At 51.0% G+C, this 20,159-nt stretch overlaps 1 protein-coding gene across 2 annotated transcripts in view; it reads right to left on the reverse strand.

Moving 5' to 3' along the window:
* The window catches only part of LOC116723912 (nuclear factor 7, brain-like), a 153,432-nt gene that overhangs the window by 2,932 nt on the left and 130,341 nt on the right, over window positions 1–20,159 (reverse strand). The gene's annotated exons all lie outside the window — the stretch shown is intronic.

Here is a 20,159-nt window from a genome sequence, read left to right on the forward strand (position 1 = left end):
TTATATTGTTTTTTTATTATATTTTCCAGTCAATTTTTTTAACCTTTCTTGGTTATGACATCATCACATCTGCTGCTGAACTTGTTAAAAAGGTCATGACTTCCAGATAATCAGTTTGTGAATCCGATATTTTTTTCCTCAAGATCAGATTGTAACAAGATTTCCCAAATATGAGGACAAAAACTGTTTTCTCTCTCACACACTACTGAAGACTAATACACACAAACACACACACCCACACACACCCACACACACACACACACACAATATTAAAACTGCACATATAGGCTATTAAAATATCACACACAATTTTTCTCTCACACGCATACATAAAATACTAAAATATCACACATATACACAAAGCATACTGTCAAGAAAACTGGCATGGGGTTGTGAGATCCTTCCAGGTACACGCAGAAAAAGGTGCATGAAGGCCTGAGAGAGATACAGCAATCTTGTGATTTGATTAGAATAATAATTAATTCGTATATGTATGATATGGGTGATAAGTAATCGCTGAATAACATTCTGGCATGTATTCTGAATAATGATCTGTAATCTGTAACAGCACAAACAATGAAATGATTATGTTTGATGAATTATAATAAGCGGAAGATGTGATTCATTCTCAATGAATATCAAAGTTGTGATGATTTGTGAAATATAGGTTGATTGTGTTTAATAATTATTAACAAATAATATAGTGAGTTAAGTAGAGACATATTAGCTTATGGGTGAGGTCCTGCTGTTAGGGAATGTCGCAAGCAAGCAGTTCTGAACAGATGGCCAGAAAGCACAGGATGGGTGGTGCGATGTGGTTAGCTAAGATCAACACGCTGGAGAAAGGACGGGACTTTCCACACTATTCAGCAGACGGGAGGGGCCGTCGGGGTTTTCCGTGAAACCCAGCAGATGTCAGGAAACCACGAAAACTAAAACTCCCCATACACATACATGGTGGAGAAATGCATAAAAGCAGACGGAAAAGGAGAAGCAACTGTTCTTTGTCCGCGCCGCTGGAGAAGAGTCAACACGGGGAAGCAGACAGAAAAACAGCAGAGATCCGCAGCTCGGAACCACGGGGAAGTCGAAACTCCGCGCCGCCGAGAAGGGACAAGAACCGGACGCCCAAGCCCTGGTTCCTGATTCGACCGTCGGTCCTGCCTCAACTCAAGTATTGCAACAGACTGGGAGAAAAGACAAAGGTCCCGAGGGGATAAAGGAGCTGGGTTTTCGAAGGATTTGGACCCGTTCTGCTTTGCATCTATTCTAAGGAGGACTTTTCCATACAAGGACAAAGACTCTAACCAAGGTTTCTGGAGGTTCCTGTTGCTAAAGATCCATTAACAACTGGGTGTGAGTTGAGTCCGCTCTCTAAAAATCTATTTCAGAAATTGCGACATAAGTTAGGGGAAAGAGACAGGATAGTATGGTTATACATGTGGATTTTATTATACTGCTCTCGAATTATATACGATTGATTATTGATTTGTATGTCACATATCCTTGCTTAAGCTTGCTCAATAAATTTATAATATAAAATTCTAATGAGGTTGGTGGACATTGGAATTAATGGTGTCATTTAATCATTTTTCAGTTCTTTTAATTGAGGTAAAACTAATGTGCATGATTCCAGTAGTTAGGAGGCTTCGTAATTTCCTTTGGTGAGTGTAAATAATGACCCTGGGACTTACATCTAAGTCACTAAACATAATCTAGCCGGTTCCAAGAGCAAGTTATCATTTAGAAAGTGAGCTACCGTTAACAGAAGTGGTTATTGGAATTATGCAGCTGCGAGGGCTACTCAGCTGATTGTTTCTTAACTGTAAAGGGTCATAACTTCTGGATTGGAGGTAGTTAGAGCTAGACGAATCGCTTTCGTCACCAGTTTAAATAGACTATCTCTCATAGAGCACTTTTAGGGTAATACCCAGGTCTCAGAGATTTTCCGGACCTTTTAGACGGAGAACTGGTCAGTAGTCAGCCCAAGGGAGTTATGATGAAGAGGGCGGGGCTGGCTGTTGCGGAATAACAGACATGGCGCCCAACGTGGGGCCCCACCAAGTAGGCGGGCCCTAAATACCAAGTCAGTAAAAACAGACGTAGGGATCTGAATAGCTCACTTGGCTGGTTAACTCTTAGGAATAGAGTTGATGGTGACTGATAAGGCCGTCAGTCACAACCCTTGCAGTAACTGTATGGCATACAGGTGAGGGAAAGCTTCTATTGAGGATAAATGATAGTATCCAGACAGTGAAGCCAGTAGCCAACACAGCCTGGACCCATCCCTACTCAAGAGCGCAAAGAGAGGCTTTGGGGGATAGGCGACTCGAAGACAAAGACAACCATGGAAGAAGGAGAAAGAGGGGAACTGGATCCCCCATTAAAGCCAGCAATGGGACAAGAGGCAAGCAACATCAGCCGAGGCGGGGAGGACCATCAATCCCGTCTTTCCCGATCTACAGTAGTGCATCTTCCAGTAAAGTTGATATTACTCGGTGATGGACTAGGTTCCTGGACTGAGATAAATAAGAAGGCTTTCTTTGAATCTCACTACACCCTGAATAAGGACAAGGCTCAGAGCTTGATGGAGACCCTAGTGCAGGACCGAATATACTACTGCTCCCAGCTCAAACATGGTCACCGACTGGGAGTCGTTAAATGCCCTGTGAGGGTCGCTAAGAAAGCGGAGGTTGGAGAATGGCTGGGATGGTTCGCTAGGCTCCTTGAAGAATGGACGGACGGTGAGTTGCGGGTTGTCTACAGCCCCTCCGAAAAGTATGACGGCGTAGTAAAGACAGCTACACTAGCAGCAGGCATCGATGGAATCCTGGTGAACCCTCTCGTTAAGGGAGTGCGCCATTACAAGGAGTGTGAGGAGGCCATACGGAGACTTTCGGCCTACAAAGTGAGCATGGAAGAAAGGCAAGCCCCAGAAATGGCGGAGTCAGAGGTGTCCGAGCCTCCATCTCAACGGCCCAGCAGAACCCCAACACCAACTGGCCAGAGGCAGCCACCTCCAAGGGTTCAGATAGACCTGACGGGCGACGACAACAACAGCAACGACAGCAATGACGACAACGATAGCAATGACGACAACGATAGCAATGACGACAATGACGACGGAGACCCCTCAGCTTCACCGGGCCCATCGCGGAACGAAGGCATCCCACCTGAACCAGCAGATGGGGAAAACCGTGAGGGATCACTCGTCGGCGGTCTCACCGAGAGAGTATGGAGGAATATCGGAAGAAAATGTGGCACGGACTCGAGCGGGGCCTAGTAACTGCCAGCAACGAAAGCATGAGAAGAGTGATGGTGAGCGTGCAAGGACTGAGATCGTCGGATCTGCCAGGGGACACCGCCAGATCGGTTGCAGAGAACGGAGTGGTGAATATAGCCAAGACCAACAGTCATCTCTTTGTGCTCAAAGAGGTGGTGGTGGTAGTTGACCCCCGTCTGCATCGACTCCGCACTGAGCAAGGTGTGCAAATGGCAGCTGAGACGGAGGAGCAATGCCGCCTCAGCCATCCGGCACAGGAAATCAAGAAATATCCCTTAAAAACTCCCCAGAGCGAGTTTTCAAACACCACCCAGAAGGGTAAGGCCAAGGTTATGGAACCACTCAAGATAAAATTGAGGGCAGCACCGGACGAACCGGAGTCCTCCGTGGCAAGGTACGTCAAGGAATTCTCGTTCAAAGAGAGCCACAGTGAACTGAAAAAACCCAACACAGGTAGAGTCAAGAATGAGCAACTGACGGTCCAGAAAGAAGAAGGGCCGATGAAACCAGCTAAGATTCGACCGCTGAACTCCCCCAGGAGAGAACCTCTTCGACAACAGCAGTATGAGGACATCAGCGACTCGGAAGACGGAGAGGAGCAGCCAGAGATCGAACGTTCTGAAGAGGAGGAAGAAGAGAGTGATCACGGCAGCGTCTTCTCCGACCCAAAGCAACCACCGGCAGAACACAAGACACTCCGAACAGGACAGAATCGGGGTAAGAAGAAAGAGATAGAAACTTTTGACATCGAGGGACCTTCTGAGAGACTGGCCAGAGATGTGACCTGGGGTCCCGTACAGGCTAAGGACGGACGGCGTACGTATGTACCAGAGGTCGGCCAGACCGAGTACCGGATCCCAGTCGGATGGGCCAGCAGATTGGAAGACCGAGTAATGCTCGAGGTGGAAGCGACAGTCGGAGAATGGGCCAACATCCTGATGACACCATCCTGCTCTATCCTGACAGCACACTATTCCCTGACTACCAACTTCAGGAATGCATACATGGGAATTATGTATGATGTGATGCTACGAAGAATGAAGAAGGCTGCCTTCAAATACTCCAAGGAGACTCGACAAAAGCTAGACGAGGTTTCGGCAGATGAAGAGGAGCCACAGGCGACGTCTCCAGAGCCAGGACCACAGATCCCGGTGAGACCACAAGGGGTGTCAGCTCCGTTACCAGTTACTGGCACAGGACAAGATGCCTATGCCGAGCTGAAGAATCTAAGGCTGGTGATAAGGAGTAAAAACGCAGACGAAAATAATGAGGAATATTTGAAGGATGTTTGGCCAACCGTGGTGTCTACCACCAACCATGAGGGAGCCAAAAAGTTGTGGCTGACCAGCGTGACTGCGGACCCGATGGTTGGATCAGAGTCCGCCCAGAGCAACTATGAAAGGCTGGTGTTGGAGGACGGAGATGATGAGGAATCCCAGGTGAAGAGAGCCAGAGGACGGCTGGACAGGGGAAGCCGATTGGAACCGCTTTGGCACACACTAAAGCAGATCGTTTCTCCTGCGAGGTATGTGAAAGTGCTGCGTGAGGTGACAAAAGGACGAAGAGGAGAGATCGCGTTCGTAAAGTTGCCAGTGAGAAGCACGACGGTCGCCCAGATGGATGTAGCAGTGCAAGGATTCGACCTGGAACAGCAGTACTACGAGGACAAAAGGAAGAAGGAGGCTAGCCAACCGGCAAAGCCACCTGGAAGGGCCAACATCAGACAGCCATCCAACTTCCAGAGTAGGCCGTTCCAACAAGGAGCACAGCCACCCAACTTTAAGAGCCGACCGTTTCAGCAAGGAACACCGCCATCCAACTTCCAAAACCGGCCGTTCCAGCAGAAACCACCAGGACCACAAGGGAAACCGACCAACCCGCCAGCTTCATCAAACCAGCCAGGAAAAGGTCAGTTCCTGACGGATGAGGAGTATAGAAAACTGAGCACGGAACAGAGGACGGCCCTCCGTGAGTCCCGCAAAGCCGGGGCCGGAGGGTCGCCAAAGTAATGGCGTCCAGGTCGCGGGTCACTTTAGAAAATGCCTACTGGGAGGGGGACGAAATCTACGCTAAAGTGGAGGGAGTGCCCTACCTGGTGGATACCGGAGCGGAGGTGTCTATGACCCGCAAAGACCTAAAAACAGCAGGACACCTGAAGGTTCAGTTTGCTAATGGAAAAATAGAAGAAATGCCATATGGGACCTGGAAGGGAGTAGTGTGGGTGAAAGGTCCCTACAATCTCCTCACAGTTAAAGACTTGGACGAACTCAGTAAAAAGAAAGGCACACATCGCCGACTGGAGCGAAGGCTAACAAGTTTGAAGGCAAGATTGGTGAAAGTCGGCCCGACCCAGGCAGAGTCAGAGCAGGACTGGTACAAACCGGTTGACGTACCAACGGTGACAGAACAGAAGCTCGCAGAGAGTGACTTCTCCCCGGCTGGGAAAGAGAAGCTGCGTGAGATCATCATTACAGCACAGGTGGCACGGTTCAAAAATGATTGTGGGGATTTGGGCCCAAAGTTTGTTCATCACATCGAAGGTGGGGTTCATCCACCTGTTCGGCAGTACCCGCTGAACCCGGGAGCAGTCGAGGAGATGGACAAGATCGTGAAGGAGCTAGGCGCCCTGGAAATCATCAGAGAGGAGCTCAACCCAATCACCAACAGCCCCATCCAGGCGGTGAAGAAACCTGAATCGGCTGGAGGGGGTTGGAGACCAGTTATTAACTTCAAGGCCCTGAATCGGAGAACAATAGCGAACCGAGCCAGTCTAATCAATCCACAAGGAGCGCTGAAGACTCTTCGAGTCAAGAAGTTCAAGTCTTGCATCGACCTAGCCAATGGATTTTTCTCCCTACGCCTCGCCAGACAGTCACAAGGTAAAACTGCATTCACCCACAAAGGCAAAAGCTATGTGTGGCAAAGGTTACCCCAGGGGTACAAGAACTCCCCAAATGTGTTCCAGTCAGCAGTGATGGAAGTACTGGGGGACGTAGGTGCAACTGTATACATTGATGATGTTTTTATTGCTGATGACACAGAAGAAGAGCACCTAGAGAGGCTACAAAAAGTGGTTGAAAACCTCACCAAGGCAGGTCTGAAGCTAAACCTCAAGAAGTGTCAATTTGGACAATTCCAGGTGAATTATCTAGGTTTCCAAGTCACGTCGGACTTGGGACTCTCGGATGGGTACAGAGAAAAGCTGACGAACATTCAACCACCTCAGTCAGAAAATGACTTGCAGAAAATATTGGGACTGTGCAACTATGTCAGAGACCATGTACCCAACTATCAGAAGTATGCCAAACCTTTGTACCACTGCCTAAGAAAAAGTGAGGATGACGAGAAAGACGGAAAAAGACCCTGGGTTTGGACAGCGGCTAATCAACAAAACCTAGAGGAACTGAGAAGGGCCATTCAAGCAGCTGTGAGATTGGAGCCAAGAAGTTTGTCAGAAAGACTGGTGGCAGAAGTCAGCTGCAAGAATGACGATGCCATGATCAAAGTGAGTAATGAAAATGGAGGCTTGGTTACCCTGTGGAGTTACACCCTGACTTCTGTTGAAAAGAAATACCCGCAGGAGGAAAAAGAGCTAGCAGTGCTAGCTCGATATTGGGGTGTACTGAAAGATCTAGCACAGGGACAACCAGTTAAGGTCATTACACAGAGTCAGGTTCACAAATACCTAAGAAAAGGGACTGTGGAGAGTACTAAAGCGACTAATACACGGTGGGGAAGATGGGAGGACATCCTGCTGGACCCGGAGCTTGAAATTGGGCCAGCACAACCCACCAGTAAGAAACGACCGCAAGAGACACCTGAGAAGTCAGAACAACCGGAGTGGATAATCTACACCGATGGATCCAGAAAGGGGTCCGACCAGTCGGCATACTGGGGATTTATTCTGAAGCAGGACGGCAAAGAAAAAGGCCGCCAGAAAGGAAAAGCCCCCGGTAGTGCTCAAGCCGGAGAAGTAACGGCAGTACTGGAAGGATTGCTGGAGCTGGTGAAAAGGAAAATCAAAAGTGCCAGGTTAGTAACCGACAGTTACTACTGCGCTCAAGCCCTTAGAGAAGACTTGGCCATTTGGGAAGAAAATGGTTTCGAGACAGCAAAAGGCAAGCCAGTGGCACACAAAGACTTGTGGAAAAAGATTGCTGAGCTAAAACTACAGTTGGAGATAGATGTTGAGCATCAAAGAGCACACACGCATGAGGGAGCTCATTGGCGTGGGAATGATGAAGTGGACTGTTATGTCCAACAAAGAAAGATCGTCTTTGTCGGTACCGAGAAGTGGGACAGTACTCCCAGAGGACGGGAGGTCCCAGAAGAGTACGTGGTCGAGGTCGTGCGGAGCGTGCATGAGGCCCTTGGTCATGCAGGCATACGACCTACCCGTAAGGAGCTGGAGGAGCAAGATCTTTGGATCCCAGTGAAACAGGTCCAACGCGTGCTAAGGGACTGTGAGGTGTGTGGTCAATACAACGCCGGTCGCCGAGGGCAGCGGATGGATGGGTTATCCATCAAGAGCACAGTCCCCTGGGGCTCAGTCTGCATGGATGTTGCGGGCCCCATGGGGATAACAGGAAGAAGAGGTGAGAAATACCTCTTAGTGCTGGTGGATTCTATGTCGGGGTTTGTAACTACAAAAGCAGCCAGGAAAGCAAACGGCAATAGTGTTGTCGGCATGCTGGAACAAGTATGCAGTGCCCTGGAAATCCCGAAAGAACTGCGCACGGATAATGGGACTCATTTCCCCAATTCGCAGGTTGACCAATGGTGTCAGAAGTATGGAGTGATGCGAGTTTACTCGCCACCCTAAACCCCACAAGCTAACGGAGTGGTAGAACGGGCCATAGGGTTAGTGAAAAGCTGGATAGCTAAGAATGCTAACACCAGCAGTTGGAGCACCCAGGCGGTGGAAATAGGGCAGGCCCTGAATGACAGAAGCAGAGCCGAGAGGCCCGCCCCTGCAATGGAACTCAACCAACGGCCGTTCACCACGAAGGAAGTGGGGCGGGGCTCCAGCGACAAAAAGGAGAAGTTGACGCCCAGAGTGCCATTCCGAGAGGGACAGCGCGTGTGGGTCAAAGCAAGAGAGCAACCTGTACATGCAGCAGTGAAACCCAAGTTTGAGACAACCGACATCGTCAAGCAAGTACTGGATAGGAACACAGTATTGCTGAAAAGAAAAGGGATCCAAGGAGTTGAGCAGCTCAAGCCAGTTCCTGACTAAAGTGAAACAGAAGCCGGTGAAATGGCCAGTGAATCATGTACCATTCCACCCTATCTCGGACTGGCCACCGTGAAAGGGGTGGTTGTAATTAGGAGAACACCTTCAGGGATTTGGGCAGGACGAGCCCTGAAGAAATTGGATTGGGCTAAAAATGGAGTCCTGTCGGAGGAGAGAGAAATGCTGATTTGGGGAAAAGCTAGGGGTCGCTGTCCTGTTTGTTTGACAGGCAACCAACTCCCCACCATCTGGGAGGGACCGGGCCATGAAAAACCCGGACGACAAGGAGCTACTGCGGAAGTCCTACAACATCTTCGAGTCTCCCCGGTCATGGTTTTGAGCAACCTGATCTGTGGGAACTGCCGTGTGAGTTACCTACCCCGGATTAAGTTGGAGACCCACTGGACCTGGCAGGAGGACGAACCATGTGGTTGTCATTGCATGTGGGATGGGAACGATCTGGCCCACTGCTCTGTATGCCGGGACCAGCTGCGACAGGGAGACGTGACCATAACAGGTGAAGCTGAAGGATGGCAAGTGACACGGTTTTATAGCTCGCTACGATATTACAGAACACATGGACAAGTACAACCAAACTATGGGAGCCCCATACCTATAGGACTACCAGGGCCTTCAGCTCCTCCGAATACCCCAGAGGAAGCAGACCAGTGGATATGGAGGAGGGACGAGGGGCCCCATGATGTCCTGTGGAACTCTGTTAACGCCGCCTGGCCGTACGACCCTGCTAGAGCATCCCTGTCATTTCCACCACTGAACACCATCCACTACCCCATGGTCTTCCGTGTTTTACGGCCGCAGGGGCACCAACCGTCGGCTGGGGGGCTTAATGCACTTCCAGATGACACTAAAGAACAGGCAGTCGAGGGAGGTTGGACAGGCCCCTGGGAACTGACCACCTGGGCACATCTGATCCTGGAGGTCATCAATGACTGCACAATCCCTGTGGTGGATCTACCGGATGTACCAAGGGAAAGTGGAGTGCGCAGCTCGGATCTGTATTATTACACCACTGAGATAGACGGGTGGGGCAGTAGTACGGTGAGACCGAAGGAAAAGTCCCGCCTGTACAGAGTAACGGCGGAGTCCCAATTTCGGGATGGGGTTTTGCAACACCCAGGAGGCGTGGCCCAGAGAGTGGGTACGCCCTCTGATCCCAGCACCACCTGTCAGGTTCAGCTGTCAGTGCGCATGGTCACCGTCCCCTATAAAGGGATCTACTCGGTAGGAGCGGCCATTACAACAGTGCCGGAGGATCAGACTTTCGCCACCGCGTCCTGCACAGATTCGGAGCCTCCTAAGAAGAAACCCAAGATACACCCCTGGCAAAAGCTCGCCTCAGCATTTCCATGGAGGAAGAAAAACCAAGACTAACTGATACATCGGAAGGAGGGAAACGAGTCGCCAAGTCCAAGCATCAGCCGAAACCCACGAAACGGAAGGGTACAAAGATTTTTGTAACTAAAATGTTCAAGGTGGGAGCTGGAGCCTCGTCGGGGCTATCAGATAAAGGCCCGTTTCTGAGGCTCCCTACTACTTCCATTTTGCTAGATATGCCGAGAGAGGATTTCACTCCTTCCAATCCGCTCACCGAGGCTTATTTTCTCAAGTATCTCATATATCTCCGACCCACCAGTTTCCAAAATACAAAACAGGTGGGGGAAAGTGAGGAATACACGCCACCCCCTCTAACGAAGCCACATTTATTTATCCCTACCGCACCGCCTGCTTGGCAAGGACGAGGGTCCGGTAACACGGTCCATTGTGCATCAATTTCACCTATGTGCCCAAGATCTCTGCCATGGACTTTTAATACAGTGTATTTCAGGGTACGGGGGATCGAACTACGGATTAGGTGGGGTCCCCATTACCTAGAACCACTGCAAGGACTGTATTGTGAAATTTCACTCAATGACATGGTCATTTGGACCACATCACCAAGTATGGCAAAAACCATAGTAAAGAGGGAAAAAAATCCAGAATGTTATATATTTAATAACACCAGGCTTCCATTGAAATTGGAAATAGACAGGGTCTACCACCACACCAGAGGATTTTTACTCCGTCAACCTGGGGGTACCGCACCAGGCTAACTCTGCATGGGCAACCATTGTACACCTACATCTCAGTACCCGCCCCAATAGGGCACAATCACAATTCCTGGTATGACCAGGCACTGAAAAATGGCACCGCCCAAGGCCCATTCCCTAGGCCGGATTATTGGAGGGTGTTTCACTGGAAGTGGGTGTGGAGGGGGTTGGAGCCTGATTTACCCTACCCCTCTCCGATATTTACAGCCCTGCAGCAGAGAAGAGCCACCAGACGAGTTGCGAAGAACCCTGCCAACCCTTGCGACACCAAGGCTTTGAGGAAAATCTGTACAGCGCCTGGCACAGCGGATCCCAGAGAAGCACTAATCTGGCCAGGATGGATGCCATCGGCATGAGGCGCAAGCCTACAGACCCGAGTTGCCTGGATGTCACATCGGATTCGGACAGCTCAATTGACACTGACGACGACTCGGAAACCTCCGACAAACCCTTGCTATGGAAAACGACTACGATATCAGGAAAATCCCTATGCCTGAAAGGGCTGCTAACGCTCCTTGCCCTGCTGATTGCTGCTGCTGTTCTTGCTACTATCTTCTACTTCATCGGAGTTGGACCATGGTATCTTACGCATACAAGAGTCACCTATGGACATTCCAAGTACGCTAACTTCAACTGTTGGAATACAAGCACCACGGCTGTTTTTGTGCCATGGGACAACGACACTTCTGTCCAGAACCGAACCGGACTATTCGCTAAAGACAACGGCAAGAAGTACGTGGAAAGACGAGCCTACAACTTGAACGACTCCACCCTAGACGACCTTCTGAATCGTACCTGGGAGATCTACGCTTACGACTTCCTCGACACCGGAGTGCTCTGCTGGATACAGGTTCTGCAATACAAAGAACGTCGGACCGTCAGATGCAATTGGATTCATCCGGACCGAGGTATGCCTGAATGGCATTGCAACATGGCTTGTCGGTCGCTGCTACTGCTGCCAAACCAGGGGTACTGGGACACCGAAGTAGTATACCCAGCCCCACACAGGTCCTCAGGCTGTCGAGCCTGGCTCCCAAGACGGGACTTTTGGGGAGACTATCATCTGAACTGCAGAGAGGATGTCACCATCACAGCGCGACCGCCGATGAACGACACCTCCCGCAATGTTTCTCGAGTCCAGGCGACGAGGCCGCCTCCAAACGACACTTGGACTAACATTACGGCTTTTCTGATCAGACAAGGACCTAGACGGTTTATGTATCAAGCCGACCAACAGCACTGTTATCGACACCACTTTACTTGGTTAAATGCTTGCCTCTGGAATAAGTTTATGAAATGTACGGGACAGAATTATATAGTTTTAGCCGTGGAAGAATACTGGTCTGATTTATGGCATTCTGTGCGATCAGTACGTACGGAAATTGAAACCTGGTTGAACGACACGTTTCCATGGACATACATAGCCGAAGACCAAACGTACTTTATGGGAGACTTCCCAGAGGGGACAATTCGCTCTCATACTGGGTTAACTGAGCTACACATTGCCAACTTGCGTACGCAACGCCTTCCAACTCCTGATGATCTTCTGAACGCTCCTAAAACGGACTTTGCAAAGATTGCAAAAAGAATTTTTGACAGCCTTAATGACACTTGTTGGGTGAAAACCCTCTCTTCGCCACGCTGTGACCTCTGGCAGACTGGCAACGCTTTTCACTCTACCTGGAGGTATCACTGCCCTAACCCTGAGAGTGCTCCTACGGCTAAATGGGCTCTATGAGCATGGTACGAGGATTACTACCGAAATCGGGAATACGAGTGGTGGGGACTCCAAAAAGAAGAACTTGAAGCCTGGGTTACACCATGTCTCCGGGAATCAGATAATTATTGGATCCAGTACCAGTACCTCGCCACAGTTTACTCTAAAGAACGCATGATTTGGCCTGGAATTTTTTGGAGACCTGACAGCTATGTCAACCCGAGACCTTGGCACATAACTTGTAGAAATAACACAAGAAACATCCTCGAATGCGTAATAAGTTTGGCCAGAAGACCCTGCCAAAATGTCCGAGGTTGGGAAAGCTACTGCAAAAAACATTATGCAGATGAGTATGACACTCACTCGTCTGAGGTCACCTGGCGAAAAATCAATGGACAATGGCGCAGGGCGATAGTGAGCGGACGGACCTGCACCGACGCAATTCTAGGATATCATCTCCAGAAGCGTAAGAGCATTCTTGGCCTTCCCGTACCGTTCATCCCAAATCCCCTTATAGCCATCGCCGAAGGACATGCTTTCCGAAAAAGTCTATGTGAAGGGAACATAGACTCAGGGTTTGACTGGGTAGGACCTAACCTTTTGTATTCCAATCTCACTTGCACAACCACTACGGAGAATTGGCAGAAATGTGGACAGGGCTCTAGTGAACATGACTGTTACTGGTACGAGACTATGGGTGCAACATTGGTGGCCGCCGTCTCCGAGGTTGTGGAGGAGATTGCCAGTGTGGTTGAAGGAGGCCTCGACATTGTTGAAAAATGGCTGCTGGATGCTTTGAGCCTGCTGTGGCCATATCTCTTAGGCCTCCTGGGCGTAGCCGTGGCCTTAGTCATCGGCAAAATCGTCCTGGAGGTGTGGCTAAAAGCACTTTGTCGTTGCAAAAAGAGGGACTACCAGCCCCTCCCCCCGAAGGAGGAGCCTACTTCTGCATAAGAGAGAGCTGTCGTGTGCCTAAAAGCCATTCAACCTTCCCCGCAGCTGCCGACAACACCTGATCTAAAAGGACATCATGGATTCCAACTCTTCAACCAACTCATCGAATCCCAACTCACTTTTTGCACCAATTCAAGTGAGTACCCTTGAGCACTTAGGGATTACCCTGGCCTGGGTAGTCTACTGCCACACTGGTCCCTGGCCCAGGGGACATCCTATGAGGATCTTCGTCGCGCTACAAGGATATGTCAAGCTTATCCTACGACCCATCTTTCTCTACAAATGGGGGTTAGCTTCATCCCTCTTCGCTTGTTACCTGATGGGCCGCACTCGCATCAACTGGCGCAGGGGCGTTGTGGTTTGCCTATGGCTCATCACGGATACAACAGCCCTAATACTGGAGTTGGTCCTTGGGGGCGTCCAAGCTACCCGAACCGCTCCATTTAAGATCCTCACCGCTGTTCTTGAAGGGCTTCTAGCAGTGTCTGTCCTCGTCTACCTAGCGCGCCAGGCCTTGTCCATCAAGGGCCGGGGCAGGCGTCGCTGGCTCCAGAAGTGGATAATCCTGGCTCTTTGGGCAACGGTTTGGGGGATCTTGGTGGTCCTCTACTGGCTTCATGAGACCTCAGACCTGGCCATTGTTGTATGGATGATGACCTATGCTGCAATTTTCCATGATTCGGCCCATGTCCATGATCTGGGGCAGCCTGCTCCGAATAATGATATTCCGGCTCCTGTGATTAATTCCCCATGGCTCGCAAAACAAGCCGGCACACGAGCGTAAATCAGCCTAATCTCTCAACCTTCGCTTTTGCATAATTGTTGTTTTATGAAAATATTGTTAATCAGTAACCACTGATCATGAAGTTACCTAGGTTACTATTTCTTCTCAGGCATCGACCTGCTGTGTGGGGTGTGGACTCGCCGCAGAATCTTATGGATTCATTTGGGTGGCATCGTCCGCCCGCTGGTGTCACAAATGCGTGAGCAGCCATTTTAATGATGTAACGGCAATTCTCTGCGCCACAGGGCGGGAGGATTTGCCCTACATTGCGGCTTCCACATCTAGATCCCTGGAACGGGTGCACAAAATCGTGTGGACCTCTGCGTTTGGCCAAGAAGACGACGAGCTTACGACATCTCCGCTGTACAGGGGACTACAGCTGCCCGTAATTCAGAAGTTATGGGAACACCAGCTTACTCGGCAATGCCTCCCAACTCTGCATCTTCTGGATGGAAGAGTTGTGGCAGTTTGCAAGTACCTTCCACCTACACGTCCCATGTCGCCGGATTTGTTTATTGACGTCGGATGCCAAACCAGCAGTGCGACTAACGTGAAAAGTACCCAAACTGAGAGCCTCAGTTCATCTCACCAGGCATGCCAAACTGAGGACACCCTTTCCCTATCATCCCCATCACCAAGTGATATGGATTTCCAGGATCTGCTGGCGGAGTTGGACGGCTACTGCAACAACCCATCCGCGCTGCCAGACTTCGGGATGGACCTGCCTTCGCCTCTGCAGCCTCCGCTGGAACGCACCACCCTTCCCGTCTCAGGTGGATCTACACTTGACAACGATTTGGACGCAGAGATCTGGCTTTCTCCACCGTCCAATCTGACGGAGTACGAGGTTGTGGATTCCTGGACTCCTTCATCATCTCCGGTTACCTGCTACGAACGAGATATCCTGACTGCCGATTGTGGTGATGGACTTGACCTCTTTTGACTTTGGACTTTGTGGTTTCTGCGAAGCACCGTCCGATCTCAAGGAGGGGGTGTCAAGAAAACTGGCATGGGGTGTGAGATCTTTCCGGGTGCACGCAGAAAAGGTGCACAAAGGCCTGAGAGAAAATAAGCAATCTTGTGGTTTGATTAAAAGTTAATTAAGTTGAATATGTATGAATACAATTGGCAACATGAGTATAGGTAATCACTCAATAGTATAAGTAATCACTCAATAACTTTCTGCAAAGTATTTCTGAATAATGATCTGTAATGATTCAATGTAATGATTATGGTTGATGATTTATAATAAGTGAGAGATGTGATTAATTGTTAATGAATATCAAGTTGTGATGATTTGAAATCAATTCAAATGGGTTTAACACAGGTTGAATGTGTTTAATAAGTTGTAATAGATAATATAGTGAGTTATAGAAAAGAGAGGAATGCAGTACGTTAAAGTCAGCATGATGGGTGAAGCCCTGCTGACAGGAAATGTCGCAAGCTGGGGAGAGATGGGACTTTCCAGAAAAACAAAGCAGAAGTTCAAGAAAAAAATAGTAAACTAAGGTCCCACACACACAAATGGGGGGACAAAGCAGAAGTTCAGAAAAAAAAATAGTAAAGCAAACTCTCCATACACACATATGGATAAAAAGAGTATAAAAAGGGGCTGAAAAGAGGAAGCGACGGTTCTTAGTCCGAGGCGCTGGAAGCGAGTCAACACGGAGAAGCAGATTAAGAAACAGCAACGGACCGCACCTCTGAACCACGGGAAAAGTTGAGACTTCACGCCGCTAAGAAGGACAAGACCCTACTGCGCCAGCCCCTGGTTCCTGATTCGACCGACGGCCCTGCCTCAACCCAACAATCTCAAAACTCGGCAGCAGACTTGGAGAAAAAGACAAAGATCCCTGAGGGATAAAGAGATGGGGTTTCGAAGGATTTGGCCCCGTTCTGCTTTGCTTCTATTCTAAGGAGGATTTTTCCACAAGGATAAAGACTCTGACCAAGGATTCTGGATGTTTCTGTTGCCTCGATTCACCATCAACTGGGTGTGAGTTGAATCTGCTCCATAAAAATCCATCTCAGAAGTTGCGACATAGGTTAGGGAAAAGAGACAGGATAGTATGGTTATACATGTTGATTTTATTATACTGCTCTCAAATTATATGCAATTGATTATTGATTGGTATGTCGCATATCCCTGCTTAAGCTTGCTTAATAAATTTATACTATAAAATTCTAATGAGGTTGGTGGACATTGGAATTATTTGAGTCACTTAAATTATTTTTCTGTTCTCTTACTTGAAGTAAAACTAATGTACATGATTCTAGTAAATAGGTGGCTTCATAATTTCCTTTAGTGAGAGTAAATAATGACCCTGGGACTTACATCTAAGTCACTAAATTTAATCTAGCCGGTTCCAAGAGCCCATGGAGGAGCGTTTAGCTCCTCCATGGGCTGCCACCTTATCGTGGTGGAGGGGTTTGAGTGTCCCAATGATCCTAGGAGCTATGCTGTCTGGGGCTTCATGCCCCTGGTAGGGTCACCCAAGGCAGACAGGTCCTAGGTGAGGGACCAGACAAAGAGCAGCCCAAAGACCCCAATGATGAAGGAAAACTTTGGACTTGGTGTTCCCTCGCCCGGACGCGGGTCACCGGGGCCCCACTCTGGAGCCAGGCCTGGAGGGGGGGCACGATGGCGAGCGTCTGGTGGCCGGGCTTTTACCCATGGAGCCCGGCCGGGCTCAGCCCGAAGAGGAAACATGGGCCCCCCCTCCCATGGGCCCACCACCCGTGGGAGGGGCCAAAGGGGTCGGGTGCAGTGTGGGATGGGTGGCAGCAGAGGGAGGGGACCCTGGCGGTCCGATCCTCGGTTGCAGAAACTGGCTCTTGGGACGTGGAATGTCACCTCTCTGGTGGGGAAGGAGCCGGAGCTAGTGCGTGAGGTCGAGAGGTTCCGGCTAGAAATAGTCGGTCTCACCTCGACGCACGGCTCTGGTTCTGGAACCAGTCTCCTTGAGAGGGGCTGGACATACTTCCACTCTGGAGTTGCCCAAGGTGAGAGGCGTCGGGCAGGAGTGGGCATACTTGTTGCTCCCCATCTCGGCGCCTGTACGTTGGGGTTTACCCCGGTGAACGAGAGGGTAGCATCCCTCCGCCTACGGGTGGGGGGACGGGTTCTGACTGTCGTTTGTGCTTACGGGCCGAACGACAGTTCAGATTACCCACCCTTTTTGGAGTCCTTAGAGGGGGTACTGGAGAGTGCTCCTCCTGGGGACTCCCTTGTTCTGCTGGGGGACTTCAACGCTCACGTGGGCAATGACAGTGAGACCTGGAGGGGCGTGGTTGGGAGGAACGGCCCGCCCGACCTGAACTCGAGCGGTGTTCTGTTGCTGGACTTCTGTGCTCGCCATGGATTGTCCATAACGAACACCATGTTCAAGCATAAGGGTGTCCATATGTGCACTTGGCACCAGGACACCCTAGGCCGCAGTTCGATGATCGACTTTGTCATCGTTTCATCGGATCTGCGGCCGTATGTCTTGGACACTCGGGTGAAGAGAGGTGCGGAGCTGTCCACTGACCACTACCTGGTGGTGAGTTGGCTCCGGTGGTGGGGGCGAAAGCCGGTCAGACCTGGCAGGCCCAAACGTGTTGTGAGGGTCTGCTGGGAACGTCTGGCGGAATCCCCTGTGAGACGGAGCTTTAACTCCCATCTCCGGCAAAACTTCGAACACGTCCCGGGGGAGGTGGGGGACATGGAGTCTGAGTGGACCGTGTTCCGTGCCTCCATTGTCGAGGCGGCCGATCGGAGCTGTGGCCGCAAGGTTGTCGGTGCCTGTCGCGGCGGCAACCCTCGAACCCGCTGGTGGACACCTTCGGTGAGGGATGCCGTCAGGCTGAAGAAGGAGTCCTATCGGGCCTTTTTGGCCTGTGGGACTCCGGAAGCAGCTGATGGGTACCGGCGGGCGAAGCGGCATGCGGCTCGGGCGGTTGCTGAGGCAAAAACCCGGGCGTGGGAGGAGTTTGGAGAGGCCATGGAGAAAGACTTCCGTACGGCTTCGAGGCGATTCTGGTCCACCATCCGGCGTCTCAGGGGGGGGAAGCGGTGCAGCACCAACACTGTTTATAGTGGGGATGGTGTGCTGCTGACCTCTACTCGGGACGTTGTGGGCCGGTGGGCAGAGTACTTCGAAGACCTCCTCAATCCCACCAACATGCCTTCCACTGAGGAAGCGGAGCCTGGGGACTCTGGGTTAGGCTCTCCAATCTCTGGGGACGAGGTCGCCGAGGTGGTTAAAAAGCTCCTCGGTGGCAGGGCCCCGGGGGTGGATGAGATCCGCCCGGAGTTTCTTAAGGCTCTGGATGTTGTAGGGTTGTGTTGGTTGACGCGACTCTGCAATGTCGCATGGACATCGGGGGCAGTTCCCCTGGATTGGCAGACTGGGGTGGTGGTCCCCCTGTTCAAAAAGGGGGACCGGAGGGTGTGCTCCAATTATAGAGGGGTCACACTCTTAAGCCTCCCTGGCAAGGTCTATTCAGGGGTCCTGGAGAGGAGGGTCCGTCGGATAGTCGAACCTCGGATTCAGGAAGAGCAGTGTGGTTTTCGTCCTGGTCGTGGAACGCTGGACCAGCTCTACACCCTCGGCAGGGTCCTGGAGGGTGCATGGGAGTTCGCCCAACCAGTCTACATGTGTTTTGTGGACCTGGAGAAGGCGTTCGACCGTGTCCCTCGGGGAGCCCTGTGGGGGGTTCTCCGGGAGTATGGGGTACCGGGCCCTTTGATACGGGCTGTCAGGTCCCTGTATGACCGGTGTCAGAGTCTGGTCCGCATTGCCGGCAGTAAGTCGGGCTCGTTTCCGGTGAGAGTTGGACTCCGCCAGGGCTGCCCTTTGTCACCGATTCTGTTCATCACTTTCATGGACAGAATTTCTAGGCGCAGCCAAGGTGTTGAGGGGATCCGATTTGGTGGCCTTAGGATCTCATCTCTGCTTTTTGCAGACGATGTGGTCCTTTTGGCTTCATCAGATCGTGATCTGCAGCTCTCGCTGGAGCGGTTCGCAGCCGAGTGTGACGCGGCCGGGATGAGGATCAGTGCCTCCAAATCCGAGGCCATGGTCTTGAGCCGGAAAAGGGTAGAGTGCCTTCTCCGGGTCAGGGGGGGTGTCCTGCCCCAAGTGGAGGAGTTTAAGTATCTCGGGATCTTGTTCACGAATGGGGGAAGAAGGGAGCGGGAGATCGACAGGCGGATTGGCGCAGCGTCTGCTGTCAAGCGGGCGCTGTACCGGTCCGTCGTGGTGAAGAGAGAGCTGAGCCAAAAAGCGAAGCTCTCGATTTACCGGTCGATCTACGTTCCCACCCTCATCTATGGTCATGAGCTTTGGGTCATGACCGAAAGAACGAGATCGCGGATACAAGCGGCCGAAATGGGTTTTCTCCGTAGGGTGGCTGGGCTCTCCCTTAGAGATAGGGTGAGAAGCTCAGTCATCCGGGAGGGACTCAGAGTAGAGCCGCTGCTCCTTCACATCGAGAGGAGCCAGTTGAGGTGGCTCGGGCATCTGGTCAGGATGCCTCCTAGACGCCTCCCTGGTGAGGTGTTCCGGGCACGTCCCACCGGGAGGAGGCCCCGGGGAAGACCCAGGACACGCTGGAGGGACTATGTCTCTCGGCTGGCCTGGGAACGCCTCGGGATTCCCCCGGAGGAGCTAGAAGAAGTGGCTGGGGAGAGGGAAGTCTGGGCCTCCCTTCTGAAGCTGCTACCCCCGCGACCCGACCTCGGATAAGCGGAAGAAGATGGATGGATGGATGGATGGACGGTTCCAAGAGCGAGTTATATTTTAGAAAGCGAGCTACCGTTAACAGGAGCGGTTATTGGAATTATGCAGCTGCGAGGGCTACTCAGCTGATTGTTTCTTAACTGTAAAGGGTTGTAGCTTCTGGATCGAAGGTAGTTAGAGCTAGACGAATCGCTTTCGCCACCAGTTTGAATAGATTATCTCTTATAGACCACTTTTAGGGTAATACCCAGGTCTTAGAGATTTTCCGGACCTGTTAGACAGAGAACTGGTCAGTAGGCAGCCCTGGAGAGTAGTGAGGAGTGGGCGGGGCTGGCTATTGCGTAATAACAGACAGTT

The sequence above is a fragment of the Xiphophorus hellerii genome, chromosome 8 (genome assembly GCF_003331165.1).
Source record: "Xiphophorus hellerii strain 12219 chromosome 8, Xiphophorus_hellerii-4.1, whole genome shotgun sequence".
Lineage (NCBI taxonomy): Eukaryota > Metazoa > Chordata > Actinopteri > Cyprinodontiformes > Poeciliidae > Xiphophorus > Xiphophorus hellerii.